The sequence below is a fragment of the Gossypium hirsutum genome, chromosome A06, assembly GCF_007990345.1.
Source record: "Gossypium hirsutum isolate 1008001.06 chromosome A06, Gossypium_hirsutum_v2.1, whole genome shotgun sequence".
NCBI lineage: Eukaryota > Viridiplantae > Streptophyta > Magnoliopsida > Malvales > Malvaceae > Gossypium > Gossypium hirsutum.
In genome coordinates, this window is record NC_053429.1 from 116,278,887 (window position 1) to 116,298,770 (window position 19,884).

General features: G+C 34.9%; 1 non-coding gene across 1 annotated transcript; it reads right to left on the reverse strand.

Moving 5' to 3' along the window:
• Positions 1-18,730: 18,730 nt before the first annotated feature.
• LOC121231064 (small nucleolar RNA R71) lies at positions 18,731-18,837 on the reverse strand. The gene has a single exon (XR_005929133.1). It is a non-coding gene; the product is annotated as a small nucleolar RNA R71 (small nucleolar RNA).
• Between the last annotated feature and the right edge of the window lie 1,047 nt (positions 18,838-19,884).

The following is a 19,884-nucleotide window of genomic DNA, read 5'->3' on the forward strand; positions in this document are numbered from 1 at the left end:
AGGGTCAATCAATGCAATCACATTAGTATCAAAGAGAGTGAAGGTACCAGTGATGACGTCAGGGGAGGATGCCTCCTCTCGTGCGCGGATGGCATAAGCTCTAGCAGGAGTACGGTTCTCGGCTCGAACAGCCGTATCAGAGGCCCCTCTCTGACTACCACCCCTACCTCCCAAAATTCTCGGTGGTCTACCTCTAGTTGTCACTCCACTAGGTCTTGCACCTTGAATCTTATTCTTCTCATCAAGCTCCGTGCAATCTCTAATGAAGTGGTCCTTCGAACCGCATCCGTAACAGGCCCTGTTAGTAGACTTACCCCAACATTCACCTAGGTGTCGTCTTCCGCATTGGGGACATTCAGGTTTCTCTAGACGATTATTGCCCACACTAGCTACCGAAGTAGCTCGGGAGCCCGTCGATGGTTTTGCTCTGATGGAAATTCCCGCAGTCGTCCTCGACTTATTAGTGTCCTCCTTGAACTTCTTTACAGCTGAGAACGGAGCTTTACCCGTCGATCTTTTACGATAGTCTCTAGCTTCAAATTCAGCCTTCTTCTTCTCCTTTCCAAGTTCTTCCGCCTTGCAGGTTCGTTCGACTAGTGTTACGAATTCTTTTATTTCCAAAATACCCATTAGTAGCTTTAAATCTTCATTCAATCCTTCTTCGAATCTTTTGCACATAGCAACCTCATCAGCTACACACTCCCGGGCATACCTACTGAGTCTCACGAATTCATGTTCGTATTCAGATACTGTCATACGGCCTTGCTTGAGTTCCAAGAATTCCTTACGCTTTTGATCAATGAACTGTTGGCTATTATATTTCTTTCGAAATTCCGTCTGAAAGAAGTCCCAAGTTACTCGTTCGTTCGGGACTATGAAATCAAGGTCCTCCACCAATAGTAGGCTGAGTCTCGCAACAAAGATACAGCACACTTTAGACATTCATCAGGTGTGCATGACAGTTCATCGAACACCCGAACGGTGTTATCAAGCCAGAACTCGGCCCTTTCAGCATCATCAGTAACTATGGCCCTGAACTCCTCAGCCCCGCGCTTCCTAATCAAGTCTACAGGTGGCTTACTCAGCCTCACAGGATCAGTAACTGATGGCATTACTGGCTCCAGGGGTAGATTATTCAAATTCGGGAATTGTTGGACAGCCGGATTGGTTCGGCCATACTGCGCGACCCACTCATTCATCATGGTAAAGAAGGCTTGTTTAGCCCCCTCACCTTGATTATTCGCAGATGACTGAGGTTCAATAGGCGGTGTCCCTTGTGCAGGAGCAGCCGCTACACTTTCAACGTCATCCGCTAAGATTCTTTCTACACCGGGATCCATTTACTAATCAAAACATAAATTTTAACCGTCAGAAGTCATCACACAGTTAAACATTAACATTCGGCATGTATAGCTAGACTCATACGTCCTATGGTAGTCCTAGAACCGACTAAACCATAGCTCTGATACCAATCAAATGTAACACCCCGAACCCGAGGCCGTCGCCGGAGTCGAACACGAGGTGTTAACAGACTTCAAACCACTTATTAAAATTTTTCCAGACAAGCTGTCAATCTGCGTACTAGTCGCTTTAAAAATCATATCTTGAGCTCTGGAACTCAAAATCCAGTTCTGTGAATTTTCCCTGAAACTAGACTCATATTCCCATCAACATATTTTTTTCTAGAATTTTTGCTAGGGCCAATTAGTACAGTTTATTAGTCAAAGTCTCCCATGTTACTGGGGTCGACTACACTGACCTTTGCGCATTACGACCTGCATATCTCCCTGTACAGAACTTCCATACTGATGCCGTTTGTTTCTATAGAAACTAGACTCAGAGAGGAATCTATACATATATGGTATGACTCTAATTATCTCTGGTTAATTTATAATGAATTTCCAAAGTCGGAGCAGGGAATCCAGAAACCGTTCTAGCCCTGTCCCACGAGAACCTGATTATCTCTTAACATACTGTCCTTATGATCCTTTCGTTACTTCTATATGAAAATAGACTCATCGAACTTCGATTACATAATTTATTCATCAATTAATTTCACTCCTACTATTTTTAGTGATTTTTCAATCTCATGTCACTGCTGCTGCCAGCATCTGTTACGAAAGCAACTATGCCCACTTCGTGTTTACTCCTTGATCTAACTAATAATTCATCATGCATATCACAAATTATGATCATGACTAACCATTCCAAAGGCTAATCATTGTCAAACTTCCCCCTACTACACTATTGCCATATCATGAATTTTAACACCAAAATAATCAACCATGACGTATGGCATAAAAAGGTCGAATTATCAAGATTTGCGACCTAATGTTATGAATCCAAACCCAACCGAACATTTATGCCATTTTCGCATGGCTAAAAGATTACATACCAAAGTTCAAACACAACATAATAGCCTATACATGCCGAAATGTTCTCCTAAGCCAACTAAGAAGAAAGTACCAAAACTTGCTATCCGGTGTGATGACTTCGATGACGGCCCGACCACGCAAAAGGAGATGAGTCCAAGAAACCTAGAATAGGTGACAAGGAAACACCGAGTGAGTTTATAACTCAGTAAGTCATAAGCAATACACTACCATCCATTAATAACATTATCACAAGAGGAAACAAAATGGAACGAGGCTAGTTACTCCATCCATACCGAACCATACCATAGTTCCTCCGACCTATCGGTTCAATCTCATACCAAATCATGCATTCACATTCCATATACTCATCAATAGAATATTCGAGGCATTTTCATAAATCATTTTATTTTCGTTACAATCATACAACTAAACGGCCTTTCACCCATTCCACGATAAATCTTATGTACGTGACTTCAAGTATATTTGTCACATAGGTTCAACTTACCAAGCTCAACTCCAAATATAAACATAGCACCTATTAGCCATGAACTCAAGATACTTACCCGATCCGCTATCCGTGATCGACTCAATAGTGTCGCACACTTAGTGTCCATAATGATTCAAGAATATTTATTAAGTCCGCACACTCAGTGCTATATAATCAACTCGTACACTTAGTGCTACATAATCATACTCGCACACTTAGTGCTACATAGTCAACTCGCACACTTAGTGCTACATAGTCAAACTCGCACACTTAGTGCTACATATTTAATTCGCACACTTAGTGCTGCACAATTTAAACCCGCACACTTAGCGCCAATCTCATGGTCATAAATGTTTATACCCGCACATTTAGTGCCGAGATCAACAACTCAATACATCTCACCTCTTTTCTTTTCATTCAACACTTTCATCACCACATACGTACATGCATATATATATATTTATTCATTCCATTTAGCATCATTACATAAACGTTATGACCATTTGAATTAATACCAACTATATGCTTAATGACTTACTTTATGTTGGGTAAGACGGTTCCAACTCGGCTACTCGATGATCTTTTCTTTGCCTTTGCTTGATTCTCTCCCTTTGATGTCTTGATCTATAATAAACACATTTAGTAGTTTAATTTTCTTGCTGGATACTTATGTATAATTTAACGGTTTTCACTCCATTTCACAATTATCCTTGCTCAAAATATCAAAACCTTAACCATATTCGATTAATGCTTCAAGGCCGAATGCATTATCGCTATTATGGTAACCTAGTCTTGAGTATTTTTGATTCTAATATACAACATCATGAATCAACTCAACCTTATAAGCCAATATTACTCCCTTAATCGGTTATCAAGAGTTAACAAAAATAGTATCACAAACATATACACCTATATGGCCGAATATACCAAATTAAATTTGACCTTACGTATGTGATTACCTATAGTTAATATACATCAAATTTCATACATTTGACCCTTAATTTCCACCACATAACAAGCATAAATCGGGTTTATGGATATACCATGGCCGATTCAATCTAATCACTTCCAAAATCATCAACCATTTTCAATGCATATAACATATATAAACATGAATAAGTTTCATATAATCTCTTAACACATTAACTTCTTCCATCAACAACCTTTTGTTTCTTTATCCATCAAAACTTAAAGGAAATAATCAAATTCCTTCTTTAATAGCCATAGCCGAATGGTCCATCCATCCATCAAAGTTTTTTAAAAGAATTAGCATGGTCTAAATAAGAACCATGATAATTAACCTAAAACAAGCTAAAATTTCACTACTTTAACACAATATACTAACCTTATTAAACATTCAAATGGCCGAAAGTTCTTTGCCCCTATTCCTTCCTTCAATTCGGCCAAGAAGACAAGAATGAAGCCCCCTTTTTTTTCATCACATTTTCATTCTTTTCTTTTATTTATTAAATCCCATAACCCAATATCAATTTCAACAAATATTTTTCCCATCATCAACCCACCTTGGCCGGCCACTATAAGGAAAATTGGGCAATTTGACATGCAAGTCCACCTTTGTGTTGACATGCACTAATAAGCCCCTTTAAAATTAACCTATCATTTTTCACCATGTCTCATGTTGATCCCTATTTAATAATTCCTCATGCAATTGGCAAAATTAAGGCATGAAACTTCCACATATGCATGTACACACATAATAAACATAGAATATAACAATTAATTATCTTCATAACTCGGTTTTGTGGTCCCGAAACTACTTCCCGACTAGGGTAAATTTTGGGCTGTTACAACTAAAGTGACTATCATGTAGAGCTGTTATGAGATTTTGATAGAAATAGATAATAGAGGGTTTATAATGGATGAAAGTGAAGTTGGATTGTAAATCGAAGCTTAGAATTGAAAGTTATGTTTGTTTCAGTTTTAAGGACTAAATTGAATAAAATAAAAAAATTATATGAAATGAAAATTAATTTTGAATTGGGTTGAATACTGATGGTATTTTATGTTTATGTTAATTCGTAGCTATCATCGACTCGAATTGCTCAAGAGTGAAGGGAAAAGCTAAAGCCACTGTTGAATAGCTTGAAATTTCAGATTTGTATTTCTATAACTCAACTAATTAAATATTTTTACATATTTTCATTGTTTGGAACGTTAAATTATCAAAGAAAGCTACATATGATTATTTGAATTGAATTACTATATAGATATTGGCTATACTGAAAAATGATTAAATTGAATAAAAATTGGAAATAGTATGAATTGGTGAAACTGCAAAAATTGGCTTGGAACTAAGAAGAATCATGGTACGTTTGGTATGAAAAGATAGTTGATTGAAGGATTGATATTGTTAAGATCAATAGATGGGTAATTGGATTTAGAATGAAATCAGAGTATAGATTATCGTAGTGTTTATTGGGAAAATTTGTGAATAAATAGTATGTTATATAACAGAATGAAAATAAATCATTTCAACTATAAGTCGATAAGCACTAGACGCATTTTTCTTTGGAGGTTCCCAACTGTGGATTTTCACAAGTATTACTTCGACTATAGGTCAATGAGCATTGGGCACATTAACCATTGGATGTTCTGATAAATGTTGGGGATGATTATTGCTTTAGATGAACCAATGAATGCACAGTGCAATTTGTTTGGTTCAAGATGTACTGGTGAGGCACTGGATGTCGAATTACGGTATTAGTATGATTTGTGAATTAGTTCAAGTCTGAATTATGTATTAACGAATATAAATGTTGATTAGGAAAAATGGTTTAATTCAAATTGGTAATGCAATGCGATATGATGAAATGAGACAAAATCAAATAAGGTTGCATACATCGTTAGCATAAAGTGTTAATAAGTTAATTTAAATAAATTGGTTAGGTGAAATATCATATTTTGTATTTTTGGGATACATATGTATATTAATGTTTGGATAAACTTTTATATGAAACATACTTGAATTGGCCTAAGGAGGAAACAAATCAACTAAGTCCAATCATCTAAATTTTATGCTATATTGAGTAAGTTATAATAATAGCATTGAAGTTATTACACACCAAATGGTCTTGTTTTCATATGCAGGTTAGGTGTATTTTGAGATTTTGTACTGAAAAGTTGTTAGCATCCAATTGAGAAATATTGGACTCAACAAAGTTCATATATATATATTTGTTTCAAGTTGGCATGTACTTAGTTATTATTAGTAGAGTCATTTGGCTATAGTTAAGTATATGTGGCATGAAAGGTTTAACATTTGGTTGCAATAATTATAATTTTATTAGTCAATTAAATGGTTTTAGTGTGATATGCTTAGTTTGAAGTGCTGGGAATTGATTTGGGAGATGATTTGAATATGAATATATTGTGAAATCTGAATTTTTACATGGTTTTTATGCAAAATAAGCAGAAATGTTGCCGAAATTTTTAATAAAATAATTTTACCACTACGCTTTTATTTCTAAAGTAAGATAAAAAAGTAGGTTGCGTCAGCAACGAAATGTGGCATTTTATATTCGGATCCACCAACTAGGTCGGGTATAAGGTGTCATGGTATTTGCTCCAGCACCAAATGTGGCATCTTGGAACTCAAACCTAGTGATCGAATCGAGTATTGGGGTCTTACAGTAAAACTATAATTCACCAATAATATAACCAAACAACTATTCTTAAAATCTATGAACAAACTAAAATTGTTTTGAACAAAAATGAGTTTAGAACCTTTAAACTTGTTGCTAACACCCTTGAGATGGAAGAAGAACATTGTTGTAATGTGGGCTTCCTTGAGAACCTGCAAAAAGAAACAAAATAGAAGAGAAGAGAAACAAAAAAAAAAGTGTTGTAAAAATCTAATGAGGGAGAAGGTTTTAAGAGTTTGAGAAAGTTTAAGTCTGGCAAATGGTTTAACTATGTTTTATATTTAGGTTTTAAAGGGTAAAATCGATGGGTTTTTAATGTTTTAGCATTGGGTCACATCATCAAGTCAGTTATTTTGCTGCAGAACCCGACTTGATGTCGTGAAACACATCTCTAATGTCGCGACATTCTACTTCAAAGGCCAGTGTCGCGACACCAATGTGCAATGTCGTGACATCCCCTCTGAAAGTTCAAATATTCAAGTTTGTTGCCAATGTTGCAACATTAATGGCTCCATGTCGCGACATCAACTCTATTGTTGGAAAATCTTATTTTTGGGGGTGTTACAACATAATCATCTCAATTTTAAAGTTCCCACATCATTCTAAGTGACCTAAATACTTATCATGGCTTAACTCTTATTTTACTATCTCCTACTCCTATATAAAAATTATTATAAGTTCAAACATTAAAAATTATACAAATTATATAGAAATTGAAGTTCAATAATTAAATATTAAGTTTTGCTACTGGAGTCATCTGATAGGCTCTTTGGTTTTCTCAGTGACTTCCAATCTTGATTTCGATTGTCCTGATCAGTCTAATAGTGTCCCTTCCAACTGAGTCTTTCCATTTGTCCCTTGCTCGAGCACCAATCCACTTTCTGCATACATTAAGCATTGATAGTACCTTCGATCAAGGTTGTTAGTGGTACAATAAAATAAAACATCACAATTCTCCACTAAGTACCCTGCATGTTCCTCATTTGTTGAGGAAGTACCAGATTTGAACACTTCCACTTTTCTATCGATTTTCATAATTAAGTCATTCTTTTCTACATTGATGGTAGACTTCGACGCGACTAAGAACGATCTTTTCAACAGAATGGGAATCTCCAGGTCTTCTTTGAAATCAACGGCTACAAAATCTATGGGGATATAAATTTTATTTGACCAACATATCCTCTAATACACCTTTAGGGTGTACGAAAGACCTATCAACCAACTATAGTATGATCGATCAGGTTTTTAGCTCCACCTAAGCTTAATTTTTGATAGATAGATAAGGGTATTAAATTTATGTTGGCCCTTAAATTTCATAGGGCCTTCCCAAAGTTCAGTTCCCCTATCTCTATAAGAATCGTGAAACTCCTCGGATCTTTAAACTTAGGGAGTATCTTCTTAGTTATTAGAGCACTACATGAGGCATTTATATCAATTTGTTCCCCTTTTTTAAGTTTCCCATGTCTAGCCATTATTTCCTTTAAAAATTTCATGTATTTAGGAATTTTATAAATAAGATCAAACAGAGGTAAATTTACATTTAGGGATTGAAATAAGTTTAAGAAGCTTACAAATTTAATATTGTCCCTTTTTTCTTGTTCTTAAGCCTTGATGGAAATGGTACACTTTTACCATTGATAAGCTATAAAAGTAACATATTTTAATCCTATTCTTAATGCATTTTTGGATTATTAATTATGAAAATTAGTGAATTTGATGCTCCTAATCCTTTAAATTCATGTTTCTACAGTTAGGAAAGCATTTGGGAGTGAACGGAGCAAAAAACGAGTCAAAATTAGACAAATAAAGTTATTTTCAAGAGCCACACAACCTGGGCATTTCCACACAGGCTGAACATACGCCCATGTGTGCCACACGGTCTGGACATGCATCCATGTGCCAACCCATGTCAATTTCGCACCCTACTTTCCAAATACGTGAAAAAACACAATTTTTAGGCTTTCTAAGCATTTTAAAGTCTATAAATACTAATTAGAAGAAGACATAAGGGGGCCATAAGAGAAGATCGAAGAAAGCACTTGAAGAACACCATTGGAATCAACTTGGAAGTAGATCTCCATCAAAATTGAAGATCTTATTTTAATTTCTTTCGAAGTTTTTATGAGTTCCTTTATGTTGTGAGGTTTTTCTAACTTTTAGATGTTTCTATTCAAGATTATGGACTAATTCCCTAGATACCTAGGGAAGATGAAACCTAAGATGAATTCTATTATTTGATTTTTTATTTATATGATAAATACTTGATTCTTGTTCTCATTTATGTGTGCTTATTTCTTATAATAATATTCCTGTGATATTAATTCATGTTTAATGTGCTTAATTCAAAGGAGTAAAAGTCCATGTTTAAGAGTAAATCTAGCATAATTGAGTGGAGTTGCAACAATTCTAGAAATAGGACGACATAAATTTACCATATTAAAGTAAAATCTAATAGGGGAATCCATAGATCGAGTAAATGCGACAATAAGGGTTTTAAATTAGAAAGAGATTTCAAATAATCAACCTAGAGTCAGTTGTTCTTAGTTAGTTGTTCTTACTCTCAAAAGAGATATTAACATAATCTAGGGATTTCTACGGATCAAGACACAAATGAATAAATTGTTTAATTCAGATCCATAATAATAGGTGAAATCTAGGTGGATTCTTTCCTAGGTCTTGCTTATCTTATTGGTTAACATTCGATTATTTCCTTGGTTAATTCTCTGTTGTGTTCGTAGTTAAATTAGTTTAGTAATTTTAAATTAAAACACATCACTCCAATTTTTTGGCTTAGAAAAATAGTAATTACTAATATTTTTAGCCCTCATGGATACGATATCTTTACTCACTGTAGCTATACTACTGTTCAATAGGTGTGCTTGCCTTTGTCATATTTATTGTTAGTATTTATTGTTAGTTTAGTGACCATCAACCACTTAAGTCAGCACTTTGTTTCAATTTAGGTTCGACTATTTCCTCTTCTATCTTCCGAGTTTCATCACCAATTGGGGAGTCATCTACAGGATCATTTTCCTTATTTATGTAACACCCCATACATGACTCGATCGATGGATCTGGTTTATAGGGTGTTACCCGCAATATCCGAATTTACAACATATTCCTAAGTTAATGAAAACTTATTTCCTAGGCCGCCAATGTATTTTAATGCAATTAGATTCATAAACCAAATATCTACTTGTTGTTGCATAGGATTAGATTCATATATATTTACATGATATGGATAGGATATCAACTATTTAAAATAACATCACAATAAATGTGTATATACTTAACCGTTATAAAATTTAACTTTAGAATACAAATGTTTAATATATAATATTCAACATGCTAGTTATTTGCCTAAGTAAAAATTGACAGTCTAAATGTCACTAGATGCGAGTTTGACTAAGACTTGGGGTTCCACCTCAAGGTTGCCCCACTGTATACATATGATGGCTTAGTGACAACAATTGCCTCTACACGAAGAATTCTGGACTGGTCCCTCAACGAACACTCAATTGTTTTATTTAACCTGCAATAAATGATAACACGAATGTAAGTCCATAAGAACTTATTGAGTTCTCATACCTTTTCTTCCAATATAATTATGATGAAAATTTATTATTGACATTCTGTAGTATGATAGTTTGTTTATCCTTTGGCGTAGTGTCCACATCATCTGATGTGGTTTTTTTTATATGTAGACCCTCTCTCTCGATGGCATTAAACTCTATTTGATTTCAACCAACTCACAAGAAGAGGATTCATATATGACTATATGAAATCCAACATCAATACTGCTCCCTCTTTTTCCAATAATTAAATTACTGATTCTGGGATATAATCCCAACTGTGGACTATTATTAGCAGTACATCCAACAGAATCTAATTTGAGTTACGATCCTCGTAGTTTCTTATAAAGACCCTTGTATATAAATTTATTAAGAAGGCTAAATGATAGATTAATAAGGAAAGTTTGTTTACTTAGATCGAATAAATAAATTTGGTAGTTCGCCACACCATGCTGTGATATTGAAAACAGATCATGTTATTGGGAGTCTTTTTTTTTTTTGAATTAGACAACCATTTAGGTAGGTTCTTAGGGATAAATCTCCAAGTTGCAAAGCATCAATCTTGAGATAGACATGACCGACGGTCATGTCCTTCATATACGTTTGGCACAACAGAGCTTTCTTAGGTAATAGACTACGAGAGATTTAACTTTTGCTTGGCGAGCTCATACTAGCAGGTCCCCTCATTACGGAATCCCATTTGTAACTAGCAAAAACAAAATTAATTATAAGGTAGTCCTAATGGACTTTCCAATTACGACAGTCCTGGCAAACTTCTACATTAAGACTGTCTTGACGGGCTTCCCAATTACGATCGTCCTGACAAACTTCAACATTAAGACTGTCTTGACAGACTTCCCAAATAGATAGTCCCTTTGAACTTTCCACACATATACAGTAATTCCATGGTCATGAACTTCTATTCGCCCCACTAAAGGCTCTCATACGTCCCCTAATAGGCTCTCAAATGTCCCATAAAAGGGCTCTCATAAATGAGTGCACGTAGAGTCTTCGTATCATTATCTCTTTTCTTGGCTTAGTCCAATCGAACCTCCCTCAAAGCCACATAAATTTAATGCATATACAAACCTAGGCATGACCATCTGAACCTTCTTATAGGTACACACTAGAATGCATATCATACATACATTCTGCCAATAAATACTAGGAATTATACAACATATAACGCGCCAACATTTCCATTGACATAACATACATACTACCTACCAATCATATAGCTTAAATAAGCATCAATGCATTACACCAAAGATTTTATTCATGCATCACAATCAAGCTATTCATAGTTATACACATTCATGGACAACACATCATTATCTCAACATAACATAACCATTATTTGTACTTTATCATATTTGTACTTTATCATACTTACAGTAAGCAACACAGTAACTTATCTTTCAGTTATGGTTGACCTGTCATCTATATAAGTCTGAATACCAACTATTTAGCATACGACTTCGTTAAAGAGCATCCATTAGAGCTGAGTTCAAGAACTCACCTAGAAGTAGATGTCAATTCCTTCCACTAAGCTTTTCTCCCCATTTTTCTACATGAGCCTCCTTAATCAAGACAACATAACAACCAATTCAGAATCTTAAATCACCATAAGGAATATGCTTGGCTTGTGTAACAGCCCGTTTTTAGGTCAAATCAGAACAGTGGTTTCAGGACCACAAATCCGAATTTAAAATATTTATTTTATTGTTTTAATAAGGTCTACAACATGGTAGATTAATTATGCAAAATTTTTGTTAAGAAATTTTACTGTTTAAATGCTTAATTCGGTAAAAAGGACTAAATTGCATAACACGTAAAAGTTGAGTTCAATTGTTTAAAAGTATTAAATAGCTATGGTTGATTAATATGGAAGTCCTTATTATGTAATTAGTCCATTTATAATGTAAGTAGACAATCTTGGACATGTTATAGATGGTTTTTAGGTTTAATTACAAAGGTTAAAATAGTAAAATAGCTATTAGGATTTATTAACTAAAATAAAATTTGTTAATGAATGCAAATGTTCATCTTTTCCACCAAAATGAAATCTTGAGAAAGCTATAAAACAAGTTTGAAAATTTGGCTACTTTGAGGGCTAGATTAAGGTATGGTTTTAGATCGGTTTTTTAATGATTTTTACGTTTTTTTGAGATTGTTGCTTTGTACTCTAGCTAGCCCATGCCTTAATTTTGAATTTTTTCATGATTTTGTGAAGTTACATTGTTGAATATTTGAGTTATTTGATATTTGATGATGATTTTTGAATATTTTTTAATAGTTAAACTAGTTTTGTAAAGTGATTTTTGACAAAAATGTCAAATAGGGATTTAATTGAGAAATGTGTAGAATTAGGTGGTTAAAAGTGTGAAATAATAGTTATGGCCTAATTGTGTAATTTTACATTTTTATGTGTTAAGGACTAAACTGCAAAGTAGTCAAAAATCTAAGGGTAATATTGTAAATTAATACAAAATCAATGTTTTAGGCTAAATTGAATTGAATGAAAGCTTTAATGAGTTAATTTAATATTATATAGATCAAGATAAGCAAATATCAGAACTAGATCGAGGAAAACAAAAAGTGGACGAATAGCCGATAATTTTATCCAAGGTTACAAGGTAAGTTTGTATAATTTGAATCGAACTTTTTCATACTTTTAATTATTGAATTGAATACGTATAATTGAAATACTTGAAATATTAATGCTTTATTGATATAATGTATATGTTACCAAGCCCTGTTTGAACTGTAAGAATTCATTGGATACGAGTGACATGTTACTGGGATTATTGTTTTGGTCGAGCTCCTGCATTTGTTGCGGACTCACCACAGCTCGTATGAGCTTACCGATATATCAGCTCGTAAGAGCTTACTATTTTCAGCTCATTGCAGCTTACCTTTTTAGCTCGTATGAGCTTATTGTTCAGCTCAATAGAGCTTACTGTTTAGCTCGATAGAGCTTACCGTTTCAGCTCATTAGAGCTTACTGTTCATCAGCTTAGGAGGAGCTTACTCATCATGACTCTAAAGAGCGTATATAATAATGAATTTACGATTATTGATGATGTTCACTCGAGTATCCTTTGAAGTTCTAATAAGTTCAACAGGCATAAATACTGCTTATACAGATAAGTTAAGTTATAATATTATATATGATATGTGACTTTGAAATGATACAAAGTATTGTATAAATGGATGATTTCATGTATTTGTAAAATGACTAACATGTGATGAATACTTGTGATTAGGTGTTGGATAATTGAATTGGTTGCATTTTTGTATTGCTTTGATTACGTATAAATGGTAAGTTTAATTCTGAATTATACGGGCTTACTAAGCTATAAAGCTTACTCTGTTTCTTTTCTATGTTTTGTAGAGGCTCGTTGCTCGCTCGTTCTGGACAAGTCAGAGTTGCACATCACACTATCCAATTTCCAATTGGTACTTTTGATTTTGTGGATATTTGTAAATATGACATGTATAGGCTATTTTGAAAGATGTTAGTTATGTTACTTGATATTATAACTGTGGTATATTATTATGTATAGGTAAGCCATGTGATTTGGCTTATTTTGATGTTATGTTTTGGTTGAATTTAAGTGTTCAATTAAGATGTGTTTTGGCAAGGAATGATGGAATGAAATTATGCAAGTGAAGTCTTGATATGTTAATGTTAAATGAATGGATTATGCATGTTAAATAGGTATTTGGATATGAATTTGGTAGGTTTTGATATGGCTTATAATGTGTATTGAAATGATTATTTTGGTTGTTTTTAAGTTGTAAAAATGTGGTTTATTGTGCTTGTAAATGCTTGCATTTATAGGGAGGCAAAATGGCTTTGCAAATAGCTTATTTTTGTCCACACGGGCATGTGTCTCAGCCATGTATGACACACGGTCATGTTGCACGGTCGTGTGTCCCCTGGGTGTAACACCCCTTACCCATACCCTAGATCGGGATAAGGTACGAGGCATTACAGAACATAAACAGGGTATTTTTGAAAAAAACGGGTCATCAAATTTCATTCCAAATTAAAATCAACCAAACAAAATCATTTTGTCTTTATCATTGACATATGAGGTCTAAAACATACATTAGAAGTAACCCGAGACTAAACCGAGAACTTAAGAAAATTCTAAGAAAGTTTCTAAGTTTAAGCCCGGGTTACTTCTAATGTATGTTTTGGACATCGTAGGTCCATGATAAGGACAAAATGATTTTGTTTGGTCGATTTTAATTTGGAATGAAATTTTATGACCCGTATTTTCTGAAAATACCCTATTTATGTTCTGTAATGCCTCGTACCTTATCCCGGTCTCGAGTACGGGTAACAGGTGTTACATGAGGTACCTTTTCGAATTAAAGTCAGTATACCCTATAGGTTTGACACGACCTAGATACATGAGCTGGCACATGGACGTGTGGCCGACCGTGTGACCCAAGTCAGTAACCTCCTTAATATTCCCACGGCCTGGCACACCGACGTGTCCTCGGCCGTGTGGTGCAAATCAGTATGTATGCCATTTTTTCACAGGGCCTGTGACACGGGCGTGTCTAGTAACCGTTTGAGGCACACTGTCTGTTCACACGGGCATGTGACACTTGAAAAGTTGAAAATCTATCTAAGTTTCTAAAATTTTTATATGTTATCGATTTAGTCTTGAATGCATGATTTAAGCTTTGTATGCTTAATTTAAGTACATGTTGAATGTGAATGAATGATATTGATAGAATTATGATGTTCTGGATAAATGATTATTCTGAATTGAGTTACAAGTCTGGTAATGCCTCTTAACCTATTCTGGCGACGGTTATAGGTTAGGGGTGTTATATTTGATGGTATCAGAGCTACGGTTTAGTCAATTCTAGGACCAACGTACTGTATGTGAGTCTAGCTATACATGCCATATATAAAACTGTGATAGTGTGATGACTCTTGACATTTTCAAATGTGTTTTTATATAGTAATGGATCCTGAACGAGCTGTAGCAGATGACGTAGAAAGTATCGCACCAGCTCCCACTTAAGGGACAATGCCTACAGAGTCTAGAACCGTGATGAGTAGTATGGGGGTGAGGCTAAAAAAGCCTTCTTTTAGATATTGAACGAGTGGTCCACACAGTACAATCGTATGAACCTGACTGTTTCGCAACCTCTACCCCCACTTGTTCCTCAACCGATCCCTATAATTCCTTAAGGTACTGATCCTTTGCGATTAAATAAAGCACCTGTCGATAAGATAAGTAAACTTGGAGCTGAGGAATTCAGAGCCATTGTTAATGATGATCTTAAGAGAGTCAAGTTTTGGCTTGAGAACACGATTCGGGTATTCGATGAATTATCTTGCACCCCTGAAGAATGCTTAAATGTGTAGTATCATTGTTGAGAGGCACCACGTATCAGTGATGGAATACCTTGATATTCGTAGTTTCGCAAGAACGAGTCACTTGGAATTTCATTCAATGTAACACCCCCTAACCCCGAGCCGTCCTCAGAACTGAGTTACGAAGCATTACCGGACATATCAGACAACTTATGAATAACTCACAAATAAAATAACATTCATGGTATAATTTAATAACTAAGTCTTTATAATGAACTCTCGAAGTCTAAAACATGTATTAAAAATGAAACGAAACTCATTCAAGTCTCCGAATTTTTATTTTTATTTTTATAAATTTCGACAGCATTTCTGCTTATTTATACATAAAACCTCATGCAATTAAAACCGTATCCATTTCAAACATAACCAATTAAACCAACTCATTTCACATGCTCATTTTCTATTCTAAATACCTTCTAATCAAACTCAATCACTATAATATTAATTTAAATTTATCAATGTACTAATTAAATTGAAATGGATTAACTTTTTTCATTATAATTCTTAGACTTTTAATACTAACATTTTTAACCATTTATATTCAAAATATAATAACCTTTATACACATCCTATGTACATGCCACATTATCAAAAGAAAATATACATCACCAAAAGTTTACTGAAGTCGGGTCTGGCTTTGGATGCTGGTTCAATACTTGACTTTTACAACCTACGCACGGAAACAACTGTACGCTGAGTATGCATATACTCAGTGGTATCACTATAATTCAAATTATAATTAAATACATTAAATCACACACATACTTTTACATTACAATTATCATCACTTAATGAACAATTCAATCTTTTTATGTTATCATTTGAATATATGTATACCATTCTTATTTCTTTATTTCAATTCTCACCTTTCACATATGTCATATCATTCAAATTTAGTTTTATCAGTAAATTTATTTCATTTGTCCCTATTAACTTGACTTGGACTCGGCGGATACACGGATTCCAACCAACACACCAGTACGGTACATTGTGTCTTAATGGTACACAGTACCTAAACAGTAATCAGTAACGGTAGCAGTAACAGTAACAGTAACAACATTCAACACACAAAGTGCTAAATTTGTAACAGTAATGGTAACAGTATTTGACACACAAAGTGTCGAATCGGTAACAGTAACGGTAACAGTAACAATTTATAAACCGTAATTTATACATATTTCTATCCCATGCTTAGCACATTTTATGGATGATTTTTCCTTAGATTTGGTGAATTTGATGCTCCTAATGCCTTAATTTCATGTTTTATACTTAGGTGAGCATAGGAAAGTGAAACGAATGAGAAACAGGCCAAAAACGAAGAAAATGAGCCAACGTACGAAATTAACACGGGCTGGACTCCCTCACACCGGCAGACCACACGACCGTGTCAATTTGGCAGAATCTAAGCATGACTCACATGGGTAGACCACACGCCCGTGCCTATTTAACAGGCTTGACCACTGCTTGAAGTAATCGCATACGGGCGTGTCCCTGTCAAGCCCAAGCAGAGTCCTATTTGGAAAAGGCCACTTTTGAGGGATCTTAGGCATTCCAATGCCTATAAATACACCCTAGAAGAGGAGAAGAGGGGGGACGCAGAGTAGGAAGCAAGGGATTACTCAAGAGAAGCCGATTGACCATCTCAAGAGCCAGATTCATCATCAAGACTGGAGATCTCCCTTTAAGTTCCTTTAGGAGTTTTGGTTTTCTTATGTTTTGTTATCTTTATACTTTTGAGATGTTTTCCTTCATAAGTATGAACTGAACCCCTAAATACCTAAGGGGAATGAAACCTATGACAGATCTTGTTATTATTATCTGAATTGTATGATAAATATTTGACTTGTTCTTAATTATGTGTTCTTAATTCTTGTTTTGATATTCTAGAATATTGATTCAAGTTAAGCTCTTATTCAGAGGAGGAATAGACCCTATCTAAGAGTAAAATTATCATAATTAAGCAGAGTTGATTGCGCACCTAGAGATAGGGTGACAAGATTTTGTCGGATTAGGGTGAAACCTAATAAGGGAATCCATAGATCGAGTTAATGCAATTCTAGGGTGTTAATTAGAAAGAGATTTCAATTATTCAACCTAGGGTTAGACGTTATTAGACTCGAGAGAGATAATAATATAACTTAGGGATTTCTACGGATCAAGTCAAATGAATAAATCGTTTAATTCAGAGTCAAATAACAAATGAAGTCTAGGTGGATTTGTCCTTAGGTATTGTCTCAATCAATCGAATTTTCCCCAAAAGTATTTTCCCAAGTTTTTTCTGTGCATTCTTAGTTAGTAATTAGTTTAGACAACCAAATCTCTTAAATTTTAGGCTAGATAATAAAAAGGAAGTAAATACTAGTACTTGTAGTTCCTTTGGGTTCGACAATCCTGTCTTGCTGAACTATACTACTGTTCGATAGGTACACTTTCCTTAATCGTGATAATAAGTTAGTCTCATGAACGTGTCATTTATAAATCTTTAAAAACCTGTTACAAATATCACGCATCAAGTTTTTGGCACTATTGCCGGGGAACTAGGATATTAGGAAAACTCGATTTTTATTACTTTAGCCACTTTACTTTTCTTACAACTTAAATTTTTATTTTATTTTCTAATTTTTTCTCATATTTCCTTCTAACAGGTTTTTCTAGTTTATGACCAGAAGAAACTTGTCAGGATCGCTACTTTTTGACGGTGAGATCGACCGCACAGTTCGCAGAAACCAGAGAGAATAAGGTGAAGCCTAATATACACAGAGGACGAGCAAGAGGACGATACTTCAACCAGAACTGAGGAGATGGCTGAAAACCAAGAAAATCCGCTACCTCCTGCGATTGCTGTTAATCAGAATCCTGCTCCGTGCACTATGTATGATTATGCTAAACCTAATTTAATGGGAGCTGAGCCAAGTATAGTTAGACCTGCTATTGCTGCAAATAATTTTGAACTAAAACCTAACACAATTCAAATGATACAATAGTTTGTTAAGTTTGAAGGTTTGCATGACGAGGATCCCAACGCTCACTTGGCAAATTTCCTAGAATTTTGTGATACCTTTAAAATTAATGGCATTTTTGATGATGCCATTCGCCTTCAATTGTTTCCCTTTTCATTAAGGAATAAGGCTAAACAATGGTTGAACTTGTTACCACGAGGGTCAATCACTACTTGGGAACAAATGACCGAAAAATTTTTATTAAAATATTTTTCACTAGCTAAAACAACGAAATTACGTAATGATATCTCTTCTTTTGTGCAGATGGATTTAGAAACACTCTACAATGCATGAGAGAGATACAAGGACCTTTTGAGAAGGTGCCCTCACCATGGGTTATCACTTTGGCTACAGGTTCAAACGTTCCATAATAGCCTGAATCCTTCGACTTGGCAGATGATTGATGCTGCTGCTGGAGGAACTATCAGTAATAAGACACCTGAGATGGCTTACGAATTTATTGAGGAGATGTCACTGAATAACTATCAGTGGCAAGTTATGAGAACAAAGCCAATGAAAGCAGCCAGTGTTTACAACGTCGATTCGGTCACCATGCTCTCTAATCAGGTAGAACTCTTGAATAAGAAAATTGATGGTTTTCTTAGTTCTTCACAGGTTCACCCAATAATATAGTGCGAAGCAAATAGAGGTGGATCGAGCAATTCAAAATACCCACCTTATGGCCACAACATGGAGAACGAGCAGTTAAATTACATGGGTAATAATCCTCAATCTCAAAACAATCTTTACAGCAATACTTACAATGCAAGTTGGAGGAATCACCCAAATTTTTCATGGGGAGGCTAAGGAAATAAAAAAGCACCACCCCTTCTAGGCTTTCAACAACCACCATACCAGTAGGAGAAAAAGTCGAACCTTGAGGAGATGCTAACTAAATTCATCTTGGTGTCAGAGACTCATTTTTAAAATACCGAGACAACACTCAAAAATCAACAAGCATTAATCCAGGGGCTCGAAACTCAGATTAGATAGCTCACCAAGTTGATTTCCAAATTACCACAAGGTAGCTTGCCAAGCAACACTGAATCTAACCCAAGGGAGCAACTCAACACAATTTCCATTCAAGATGAGGAAGGGCTAGTGGAAAAACCAAGGCCAGAACCGGTGGTAAGCAAACGTAAGAATGAGGTACGCCAAAATGAACAAAAATCGGTAAGTCCAGAATATAAACCTCGTGTGCCATACCCCAGTGCGACAAGGAAAGATCGTTCAAATGAACAATTTGATAAATTCCTTAAACTTTTAAAGAAACAACATATTAACTTACCATTTATTGAAGCACTTTCACAGATGCCAAATGAAGTCAAATTTTTAAAGGAGCTTCTAGAAAATAAACAAAAGTTAGATGAAAGGTCGCATATGGA